This window comes from Acinonyx jubatus, chromosome A1, assembly GCF_027475565.1.
Source record: "Acinonyx jubatus isolate Ajub_Pintada_27869175 chromosome A1, VMU_Ajub_asm_v1.0, whole genome shotgun sequence".
Lineage (NCBI taxonomy): Eukaryota > Metazoa > Chordata > Mammalia > Carnivora > Felidae > Acinonyx > Acinonyx jubatus.
The window spans coordinates 50,235,901-50,248,342 of record NC_069380.1 but is presented as its reverse complement, the minus strand read 5'-3'; the positions used below and the strand labels follow the sequence as shown (position 1 = coordinate 50,248,342).

Below are 12,442 nucleotides of genomic sequence, written 5' to 3'. Positions count from 1 at the left end.
TAGCCATAACTCGCTTCACCTAACTGCAACCTTAGAGTAAAGAGTAGCCCACAGGTTCATATGGGATTCAAAATTCTTCTCAAGTTGATATTTTGTAGGCTCTAAGCTTGGAACTGCTATTGACTATTATTTATGGATAAGTTTTATAGTTTTACTGAGCCACTATTTCTTCATCAGTAAAGTTACGGACCAAAGTCATTGATTTTTCCAATTCATAAAATGTACTCAGCAGAGGAGTTCACATTTTAAAAAGCACTTTGAAAAGGCTAAGATCGCCTACTTATATAAGAAGTAGATCTAGCTTTCAGTCATTTATTTGTTCCATGTATCGAGTATATTACAATGATCATATATATATATAATTACATATGTATAACATACGCTATGCTAATTGTTGAGGTCACGCTGATGAAGAAGAGAGACGTTCCTGCTTGTGGGGTCTCCCTGGAGGGGGTGAAGACAATTGGAAGATTCCTGTGGGTGTCTATGTTACCACTTACTAGGTATGTGATTTCAGGTAGGTGTAGAATGGTGTATATAGTACCTTTTAGGACAGTATCATAGGATGTTTATGAGAATCGAGTGTGATAACTGTTGCAAAATAAATCAAGCAATATACAAATGTGGTTCTACTATGAAATATCAAACGGAGAGAGAAAAGAAATTGGAAGAAGTTTGAACCATGGAAACTTTCCCTTTAACAAAGAACAGGCATAAAGGGAACAAAAGGGATAAGACTAGAAAACTGACAAAGGGGGGGTGGGTATGGAAAAATGAGAGGAAGTAATACATGGGAAATATAAACTAGTTGTATTAAAAATATTTTTCAGATTTTACCTAGTTAAATATATTAAATTCACAGGTCTTATTCCAGCATGATTTCCTTCAAAATTTGGGTAAAAAGAACATTAAAAAAAGAAAAAAAAAACCTCTTTAATTTTTGTATTCAAATTCTAAGGGAGTTTATTTCTAGTTTAAAGAAAGAAGAATCAGTTCTACAAAAATAGTCCGCATTTGTGGTTTATCCCCAGCCAGTGTTTGTGGCAACTTTGCTCAAAAAGATCTGTTTGCTCTGAACTTGGAGAAAGGGCGAGTGGTGTCACAGTAGAATGATTCTACCCTGTTGACCACAGATTTGTAGTCGTGCATGGGAGCACACATTCTGGCTAAGATTTGACACCAACGCTTCACATTTAGAAAGAAAAAGTCTTGCTGTTTGAGATCCCTGGTTTTGTTCCAGGAAGAGAGGCAAGATTAAAGGCTTTGTGGATGCAAGAACAAACATAAGCTAAGAATCTGGCAAATACTGGACAGGATATTTTCAAAGGAAATAGGATACTTTTTTTTCAATTTTTATGATTCTGCCAGTCACATTTTGGTTGAAAATCTAATCTTGTTTCAAGGATAAAAGGATAAATTGATACCCTCTCGGCAACAAGCAAAGTGTTTAAAGGCAACACTATTTGATTATTTTTACTCTGACATGTAGAGAAACTGTCATTTTAATCAATAAAATTAATTAGAATGGCATTGTATTTGAAGCTTTCGTAAAAGCAAAAAAACATGTTTGTGAGTAGTTCTGCTGACATTTACCCAATCACCTCTCTTCTTTGGTCGTCAGCATTTTGGTTAGTGCTTTATAGTCCTCTTGATTTAAACTCTCATCATGATCTACTCCGATTCAGTCATGAATCTCAAAATATGTTGCTGAAATAAAACCTTTGATATTTAGGGCGGTTTTTAATGATTTGTCTTCTTCTGGATTGACCAATTTTAAAGGAAAAAATGCTGACTCATATTCATGCTTTCCATGCATACATTATTTTATGACACGTCGTCTCAGAGCATGAGGTATTTCTTCTCAGAGCGAAAATTTGGAGGAACATAGGTGCCAGGGCCAAAGCATCTATAAGTGGACTGTCTACAAGGGAACACGTTATCGTAAATTAATGCTGCAATCAAGAAGAAAGGTAGATAAACCCTTTTTATATTGTCACCATAGGGAGGAAAAGGACAAATGAATACTTATTGCTTTTATCTTTTCTTACATCTCACCAGAAAAAGACTTTTCCGGCCACAGCATCTTTGCCAAATTAATCTCCAGAGGGACACTACCATTCAATCGAATCTTTGCAAGATTTTACCATGGTCTTCTAAAAAGAAAAATCACTCAGTGTGATACGCTTTATTATTTATCTTGGATAATTCCAGGAATAGTTCATAAAATATTTTGGTCAGCAAGTGTTCCAGATCCAGTGTTGGAGATTAAGTTGTCAAATTAAGACAGAGAGGTTATAGGTGTACCTGGGTGGCTCAGTCGGTTAAGCGTCTGACTTCGGCCCAGGTCACAATCTCTTGGTTTGTGGGTTTAAGCCCCGAACTGGGCTCTGTGCTGACAGCTCAGAGCCTGGAGCCTGCTTCGGATTCTGTGTCTCCCTCTCTCTCTGCCCCTTCCCTGCTCGTGCTCTGTCTCTCTCTCTCAAAAATAAATAAACATTAAAAAAAAAGATAGGTTATAGAATCCTTGTCTGTGATGGTTTAACCATTACTATGTCAAGCTGAAAAGTAGCTTTATGTTAATGCATGTATTTCAGAGAATGAAACATGAAATAACTATAGTTGTACTTATTCTCAGCTTTCTTATTTTAAAGTGAGAGGGTTATCTTTGATGGAAAAATTTTAAATAATTGAATTAATCTTTGAAACATGAAGTAAAAAGGTATGATTTTTCCCCCCTATAACACACATGTTAACTGTTTCTTTGGTGTATTTTGTTCTGTTAAAAAGATATGTTTTCATTTGATCTGGCTTTTTTTCTTTTTTTGCCACAGTTTTTTCCCTAAATTTTTGAAGTCAATAGAAAAGATACCCACTCTCTCCCAAAAATTTCAGTGTGAGAAAAGTATTGGCATACTTTTATGCTAGCTGGAAATAAAGGGATCCATAGCATCTGAGTCACTTTGGGATTTAGAAGAAAGAAACAAAAAGGGTGCGTGTGTGTGTGTGTGTGTGTGTGTGTGTGTGTGTGTGTGTGTGTGTTTTCTCCTTTCTTCCTCATTATTTTGCACAATTTTGACTTACAATTTTAAAACTGAAACTCATGTCAAACATCAATATCAAACATTGTCTTGTTAAAGTTTATGAGACCTCAACAATTACATTAATTAATTTTTTTAGAGATTTTTGTAGTTTCAATTAAAGGTCCCAATTTCTGTGTACAAAGATGAATAAAAATTGATTCTCAGAAAATGAATAATAAACCCAACTGCAAGTTTAAAAGAGGGGCCCACCTAGGAAGACAAATATAAAAAGTGTTTAGTTAAAAATTAATTTCCTGCCAAGAATTCTGTTTCTTCCAGAACTGTTGATGAAGATTCGTGCTCTCCATGGTAAATTAGTGGATGGTGACACTGATCTGACCTTAACAGAATATGTGTCATTTTTTTCTTCTGCCATTACTCTCTTTCTCTCTGTCTTTTTTTTAAGTTTATTTATTTATTTTGAAAGAGACAGAGACAGTGTGAGTGGTGGAGGGGCAGAGAGAGAGGGAGACGGAGAATCCCAAGCAGGTCTGCACTATTAGCATGGAGCCCAATGCGGGGCTGGAATCCATGAAACTGTGAGATCATGACCTGAGCCAAAACCAAGAATGGGCCACTTAACCAACTTGAGCCATCCAGGTGCCTCTCTTCTGCCATTTCTCTTTAGTTGTATGTATCACAACTTTTAATGGGTTGTAAATAGCTTTCTAAACTAATGAAATAAATATGTGTCAAGTGTAATTTTTTTTCTGTTTTAAGTTTTAATAGTTATCCCCTGAGTTCATTTTTTGCCATGCTTAAAGGTAACTTTGGGATGGGTTCGATTTCATTAATGTTGAGATATAGATCCCTGAAAACTCATGCTGTGGTATCATATCACCCAGAATGGTACTATTCCTATCAGGGAATTATGCTTCATAACTTTTCTTGGTGAAGTTACATTTGTATTTATAGAATCAACCAGAAAATTTACACTGAGGATTCCTTTTATCTCCTCATCCTCAACTTTAGAAATGGAAGAATTAAAGACAGTTCAGGTTTCTTTTTTCTGCTCCGTGTCTAATTGATTGTCCTCAATAAGTTAGCTCCCCAACCATTCTAAGAGGGGTTCCACTTTGCCATGTGGCTTTGGTCCTTCTGGTCCAGATCTACTTGAATGACACAGCTTCTAAGGGTTTCGACCTACTTTTCTCTGACAGCTTTCCCCTCGTCTCCCCCTTCAAGTCCTTCAACAGCCATAATTATGCATTTTGTCATTTTCCACACTTCATCACTGAAATCTCACATCCAGAGTTCCTCTTTCTGGACATAACCTCCACCAAAGAGCTTCTAGCACTTTGTTTTGTTAGGCTTTCCACATTCTCGATTCCTCTACATTTTCTTGGTCTCTCATCCACATTCTATATTCAGTTCTTTCCCCATCACCCCAGTCTCTCTTTTGAGACCGTCAGCTCTTGTTCCCATGTCCTTCTCTCATGTCTGCTTGGCAAAACATCAAGCCTGGGTGAATCCAACCATTGGTCTTCTACACCAGAGTCTTTCTGACTAGAAAATCGACCCGCTAGCAGATTGGTGCCACTGAAGGCTTAATGGATTCACCTGGGTTTTCAGTGCTTCCTGGCCTTGACTCCTTGTTACACCCAGGAACATGGCCTGTTATCTTCATTTATATGAGACTCCTTTTATACCTCGTCAAAAGAAATGGAAGCTTGCTTTATTTATACGTGCGTTTGCCTATTTCTTCTTTAAGCTTCTCTTTAGCATCAGCAGCCCAAATCGTGATGTCAAAAGACCCATGGTAAATCTGGGCCAATTCTCCAATGTGGTGGGAGGTCTTTGGGCTGGAGAACTGGTACTGAAAGTCTAGTGGACGGTGGCCAGAGGGTGTTCCGAGGTCTCTCTAGTTTATGGCAGGGTCTCAAGTGGTAACTGATCTGGAAGTGGGCTGGGAAAGTTGTCAGGCCTCAGTTAAGTGTCTGGGCATAGGGAAGACCCTCAGTCTCAGTAATGGGGTGGAAGGTGCAGTCAGAAACCGAGTTAGAAGGCCACGCATCGTGTGCTCAGAGGTGTGGGAAAGAGTTAAGTATCAGAGAAGGGCCCATCCCAGCTCCGGTTCCCAGAGGTCACCCAGGCACATTAGATATTGGTTGTTTTACCACAGGATTGATTTCAGATCTTACCTACTGCCTCCTTTGTCAAGAGTGGTTTGGAAAAATGGGTGGAGCTGAGTGTACAGGTGGGTGGGGCTGGTGAAAGTTTAGGGCGACAGTGATGGAGTCTTACCAGAGATGAAGCAAAAGAGGTAAATTAGGGTCAGCCTGTAAAAGGCTTTGCCTAAAGATGAAGAATCATATTAAATGGAAACTGAACAAATGGGAAAGGGTCAACTCTAATGTTTCTGTTTTCATAATATTATTTCGTTTATATAAAAGGGATGGGAGGAAACTTTTAAACCAAAGAATCAACATTTGGTTTGCCATGTGAGGATTGTACACCTTATGGACATTTTATTTATTTATTTATTTTCATTTTTATTTTTCGCCTTATGGACATTTTAGACCTGGATGTAGTTTTTCGGTCTGTGGCCTCCTGGCTCTGTCTTCTGTATGTTAATCTTCTGGTTTCAGTACATTCAGGGAAAATAAACTGATTTTAGTATTAGCCTAATCAAAGTTACAGGAAGGCAGATCGGTTGTAATAACATAATATGGTATAATCCAAGGCTTAATATATTTGTATCCTGCTGTAGGCAGCTATAATATGTTAGTAGATATTTACATAAAAAAATCAAATGGAGGATAGTTATCTGCTTTACAAAATGTTCATTATAATATTTCTGTTAAAAAAAACAAACCCTAATTTCCTCTGGGCATTTAAAATCTGATTTGGTGTACTAAGATTCCATGTGCACACACATTTGTCCTGATTAATAATAAAGTAGGGTTGATTAATCAGGATAAACAGACAGTTTTGAGTTTAGGCTTAAGATGTCAATATAAGGATAGAGCTCAGTGCTCTGGCTTTTCAGCAAATCAAGAGGCTAGTTTTACTAGCTGAAAGCTAAGTACAAGGCAATAGGGTAACATGGACGTCCAAAAATGGGCATGTGATCTGAGCCTCAGTTTACCAGAAATCAGGATCCAGAAGAGATGGTCAAATATGCCACACAGACCACACCTGGGGACACCCTGCCCCATTTTTCCAAGGGACCTGACAGACTTAGTGCCTGTAAAGGCAGGTGTTGGAGACAGTAGAGGTACTGGGGCCCCATCAAAATCGTAAAGGATGAGGATATAGAGGATGCTCAGCTTGAAGAAAAGAAGGCAGAAAAGGCAGTGACAGCCCCTTAAAGAGTGTGATGTGTTGTGATGTGTTGCCGTTTGGAAGCTGGCTTGGGGTGATCTGCTATTGTTTTAGGTTTAGGATTCGAGGTGGGAATTACAGAGAGGCAGTGTCCTCTTCCTCACAGTGTGTCAAAGGTTCCTTTGTTTTTAGAGGACTGTTTTTTTATTAAATATAATTTATTGTCAAATTGGTTTCCATACAACGCCCAGTGCTCATCCTAACAAGTGCCCTCCTCAATGCCCATCACCTGCTTTCCCCTCTCCCCCATCAACCCTCAGTTTGTTCTCAGTATTTAAGAGTCTCTTCTGGTTTGCCTCCCTCCCTCTCTGTAACTTGTTTTTAGAGGATTTTTGTGTGAGAGAAGAGATTAGTTTGGATAAGAGGTTGGTCTGGAGGCTTCAATGGTTCCTTCCACTGACTGATGAGTTTAAATTTGTCCCGTCAGGTAAACTACTCAGATGTTATTATTTGTTATTTGTACTTACATATCACTTATGATGTATCCAGAACTGTTCTAAACACTGTATAAATATCAACCATTTCACTTATTTTAACAACCCTGTAAGTTAGTTATTACCCACTTTTTATAGATATGGATAGTGAGGCCCAGAGATGTTAAGTTAGTTACACAGAAAGAGTAACACAGCAAGAGCCAGATCCCCACCCAAGCTCTCTGCCTCTTTATTTTAGGAATATGTATCTTGGGGATTATATTATACTTGAATTATATATGTGGTGGCTCTACTCCCAGTATATTATTGAGCTGTTGCCTGAAAATGACTTTTATGTTTATTATTATTATAATTTAAAGTTTTTTTTTTAATTAAAAAATTTTTTTTCATGTTTATTCATTTTTGAGAGACAGAGAGACACAGAGTGCAAGTGGGGGAGGGGCAGAGAGAGATAGAGACACAGAATCCCAAGCAGGCTCCAGGCTCTCAGAGCCTGACATGGGTCTTGAACCCAAGAACCATGAGATCATGACCTGAGCCAAAGTCGGACGCTTAACCCACTGAGCCACCCAGATGCCCCTAAAGTTTTTCTTATCTGGGAAGAGTTTCTGATTCACCTTGATTCACATATGCACGTTTTGTTAGAAAACAAATACATTGTTTTGTGTCCCCTGTGGCATAAATCATTTTCAAACAGTCATTTGGATGATTTGAATACTTTATCAGTATTCAGTATCAGCCTTTTCCCCCCTTCCCCCATTTGTAAATTCTAGTGAATTAAAAGAAAAAAACGTTTCTCCCAATTACTTCCTTCACAATCTATGTAATTTATTTACAATCACAGGATCCTATGTTACACCTCCATGACTTGGAAGAACTAGTTATTTCTAAATTTTAACTCCCTGTCAGGGGTAATCTCAGTGCTAGAGGGTATATGGCTTATTAAACGAAGAATGGTGTTTGCTGTTCCTTGGGCTCACAACCTCAAAAGCCTCATCTGTTGGTAGACAGCTGTAATACACCCATAACAGCCTTCCGAGTGTTTATGTTTAGTTCATGGAGCAGAAAATATGACAGGTTCTGTATCTTTCAAAGCATCTCCCTCTGAACGCTAGTTAATCCCCTGGCTTTCAAAGGCCAACAAAATTTATCTTTCTGCCGGCAGCAAGAATATAGTTTCTTTTTTTTTTTTCCCCAGTCTTATCTAGACGCTATTTACTGACACTATTGCTTAGCCACGATCACTACAATTTTTTATATGGTATTCAACAGACAAACCTATGTTTCCAGACTATGAACTAATTTTATGAAGAAAAATTTATCAATCGCTTCGTCTGGGTTCTGGTTCGTTCGTTCATTCGTTCTTTCTCTCTTTTTCTCTCTCCTTTTCTTTTTTTATTGAACTGGTTGAATAATTTTAGGTCTGAAGAAGTGCCACCTTAAATAAGTCCATAGACAATTTAATACTAGTTTAATAATATATTAATTTCAGTGAGCAATTTGATTGTCTAAATAACAATAACATGAAAGGACGATTGGAAACGCTCCTCCAAAACACCATTCACAAGCTGTGCAGATTTTATCAATTTTACTGTGTCTATAGCTGTAATAGACTTTAGCAGAGAGCAGGAAGGGACTGAGGATTCGCTAGGCAGGAGGGCCTTTTGAAAACCACCGGGGACTGAAAAAACCAGCCACTGTAGTAAAACTGATATGGTAGAGGGAGAAGTGATGGGGAGATGTGTGCCTCCCTCCTAGGTAACACTGTGATGTTCACGTCAAGGGTAACGAGTGCAGCAGTAACAGGTACATCGGTTCCAGAATGTGGCTTTGTGGAAGGCCGGAAGTAGACAGTCTACAGAGTGGGTGGCAGGAAGTAGGGCAGTATCTGAGGATGGAAGGGAGGAGAACTGGAAGGAAGGGCTTCCTGGATATTTCCAGGATTCAGCACATGCTGGCCCAAGAGGAAAGCTGAACATGTAGAAGCACCAGCACCAAAGACCTGTTTTACTATAGGAAAAGAATTTGCCACCTGTTAGTGGCAATGGCTGAATCTGATTGGTGCAGACTGACACCTCTCCGTTAGTCTCGAGCAATGCAGAGTCTGTACATGTATCAGTCAGGGATACCTTTGGCTATGTGTATTAGAAAATCTGAATATTCTGTCTTAATTGTAAAGGTTTATTTTTCACACACAGAGAAGAATCTGTAGGTGAGTTGTTGCTGGCACTGGTTCAGGGGCCCGACCATGTTAGTACTGATGTCTTTGATTCTTTTGGGATTTCCTTCACTGGCCAAGAAAAATTCCTGCAGCCCAGCCATCATTTCAGCAGGAAGAAGGGAGAAGCCCTTTCCCACTGCATTGTGTCATGTGGACATTCCAAGCTGGGAGAGGACCCCGGGAAGAGGGCATCTGCTTCATCGTTCTTTCCTGCTAACTAATCTTTGACATAAAATCTCTTGAGATGAGTTTTCTTTCTTTCTTTCTTTCTTTTTTTTTCTTGTGTATTCCAAACACTCCTCGAAGTGCTGGAAAAGGAGGGGGTGTGTAAATATGAAATATCCTGTGATAGTCCATGACACTTTTTTCTGAGAATTAGTGAGATTAATAGACTGTGGTGCCTTATAATGATGATGATGATGATGATGATGATGATGATGATGATGATGGGACTAATAATACCTAATGCATGCAGCTTCCTATGTGCTGAGCTCTAATTAAATGCTGTATATAAATTACTTTTAAAAAAACTTGCCACCAACACTATGAGATAGAAACAGGCATTATTGTTCCCATTTTACACACCGGGTAACTGGGACCTTTAAACAGCCATCTAGCTGGTGAGCGGGGAAACCAACAGTCACGCTCTGCAGTCTGGCTCCAGGGCTCATGCTATTTACCACTTGCTTTTTATCTTTCTTAAGTATCACACCTACCTCTTTAACATTATTCTGAGTTTAGTCATCACTGTTATTTATCCTAATGATTACTTAATGCCACAGTCCTGAAAAGATGAAAAACAACATAAATATGCACATTTGCCCCATCTCCAAAAAGTAGAATCACTGCTAGAAAAATAAATACCCTCACAGGTGAGACGGGAGGATGAGATGTTGTACCCATGTTCCGGGAGGTTGGCAAAAGAGGGCTGTGTTCGTTCAGTTTCACCCATTTTGAAAAGTCTGGCCTATAATAGGAGCCATCAGTATGTGAGGTTCAGGTTGGAGACATGACATATTTTAAAGGCAGGCAATTGAATGATTTCAGCTTATGTGTAACTTTGGATATAATTTATTTTGTCACCTGCAGGAGCCAAACAGAATTACTTCCTGCTGGTGTTTTTCTTCTGTGCTAATGGTTTTGAAAATCTAGACTAAACAATTTACTTTTTATACAGAGGCAAAATTTCACAAAATGCCAACATTCAAATCAACCAGCTTCTCACCTATCAAGATGGATAAAAATCTGTATGGGTGGTGTGTGTGTGTGTGTGTGTGTGTGTGTGTGTGTGTGTGTGTGTTTCTAAGTATAAAGCAAATAACTCAAGCGGTTGGTTGCAAATAAAAAAAAAAACCTAAGTATTTTAAATTAAAACACTAAGAATAAGAAATAATAAACATACACATATGCCTGACGTGAGCAATAATTGGAGAAGGAGTGTAGTTTGCTGAAAAGAGATGTTAGCTAAGGCTGAGAAGAATCAGGCTCCTGTCCTCAGTTCTTCTTTAATTCTATGGCTCTTTTTATTTTATTACCATACCTTGATAACACTGTGGTATTGCCCTGCAGTATGGGTTAGTACCTGCAGAAGGACAGGCCTGTATCATAGGTCCATTGTTTTGTTGGCCGTTTTTAGAACTGGAAAGTAGAATCTGGGCTAGAAGGGATCTATCTCAGATCATTTTCTCCATTATCCATCTATAGAGATGGTCCAAGAAATTTTTGAATCCATGTCTCGTAGCCATGTTGACAAGGATTCTATGGCACTTAATGTATCAGGTTGACGTAGGATCTAAGCTGGTCTTACTTTTCGCATTAGATCTTGGAAAGTGCAGGAAGTCTTTCAAGCCTCGCCATTCTCCATTTTGCCCTTAGGATAAAGTCCAAGGTCTTTTGAACCCAAGCTTATCAGCTACCAAGTGGTCACTGCCCCTGTGAAGGGAACCTCCTCACTTTCTGCCTCTTATAATGCAGAACTGTCTGAGCTCCTTCCACACACCATGATACTGGTTACCTCTTCCCTCTCCTTACGTGCTTCCCCCTGACTGGAATATCCATCCTCATCTTTCACTCGGTTAATGCCTTTTCCAACTCTAAGGCTCAGCTTAGGCATCACCACCTCCAGAGAGCCCTCCTTGATTGCTTCAGGTTGAGTTAGGCAGCCCTTCCTTGTGTTCCAATAATGCCCTCTGTATTTCTGCTCTAGTACTGTGTGCTCCACATGGTGTTAAAATGATCTGTTTGTGACTCCTCCCACTAAGACTGTGAACAGCTTGCTGGAAGGACCTGTCTTCGTCTGGACTTTATGAAAAAGAAATAAAAAAAAAAAAAAACTGGACTCTGAAAAAAAAAAAGAAAATTAAAACACCCCTGAATTTTCCTGCCGCAATGTATGGGGTCATTCTGTGGAGGAGTGGAATGAAGTGAGTTTCAGGACTGCCTGTACCCTGGTGGAAACACTATATTCAGAAGCCTTGTATACTTTTATTTTCACATCACGGGCCTGGGGGTTGGTCACCAGTGCATTTTGGTCAATGGCGGCTATTGGTAGCTAAAGGACTATATTTCGTTAGATGTCGTTAGCAGCAACGATATAAAATATGTCTACTTACATTGTTAGCTGATACCTGATAATTGTGTTCTCTTGCTTTCATTTTTTGATATTTACTTTCTCAAGTTATTTAAAATAGTCCAGTATCTATTTATACAGCATGTTATTCTGCAACTCCTGTGTTCAGCATATTGGGAGTTTTAATACCAGCCAAGCTTAGATGTTGTAAATTTTTTACTAGTTTCTAGACTCAGATTTATAGGTTTTATATATCATGTAGTGTGCCATCAGAGATCTAAGTCAAAGCCAAACACCAAATATTTGTTGAATCTATTAGTGCGAAGTCCCATGGCAGGTACAAAGGTGGGTAAGTGATGGACTAGTGGGGGAGACAAGGCAGAAGTGCTTGGAAAGTTAAGGGCAAAAGAAAGGTTGAATAATAAAACAGGAATAGCCGCGATGTTGGATGAATGTGTAGCTAGACAAGTGCTATAAAATTAGAGGCAGGCAAGAACCCTAGGGCTGGGGATATCTGCGAACATTTTGGAGAAGAGCGGCCCAATGGGGACTTTGAGAAATGAGAATGCTGCTTTTTAGGCAAAAAGAAGAGAAAGGGCTTTGCAGATGGTGAAGAAGGGGGTTGGGAGGGCAAGGTCCTGGAAGCTGGAGGTGGTCCGATGTGGGGGGAGCAGAGGGTTTATGGAGGGCAAGGGCCACAAAGGGAGGGCCTTGAAAGATGTATTCTAACACCAAGACTGATAAAAGCATCTTGCTATGTAGTGGCTTCTGGAACTTGAATGTGGCTACAGGTTCTCCCAGGGACCTACTTAAA

General features: G+C 39.2%; 1 long non-coding RNA gene across 1 annotated transcript in view; it reads left to right on the top strand.

Moving 5' to 3' along the window:
• The window catches only part of LOC113600802 (uncharacterized), a 30,281-nt gene extending 18,053 nt beyond the window's left edge, over positions 1-12,228 (top strand). The window contains exon 5 of the long non-coding RNA XR_003421894.2: positions 400-12,228. This is a non-coding gene — a long non-coding RNA (uncharacterized LOC113600802). The remainder of the gene's footprint in view (positions 1-399) is intronic.
• Positions 12,229-12,442: the final 214 nt, after the last annotated feature.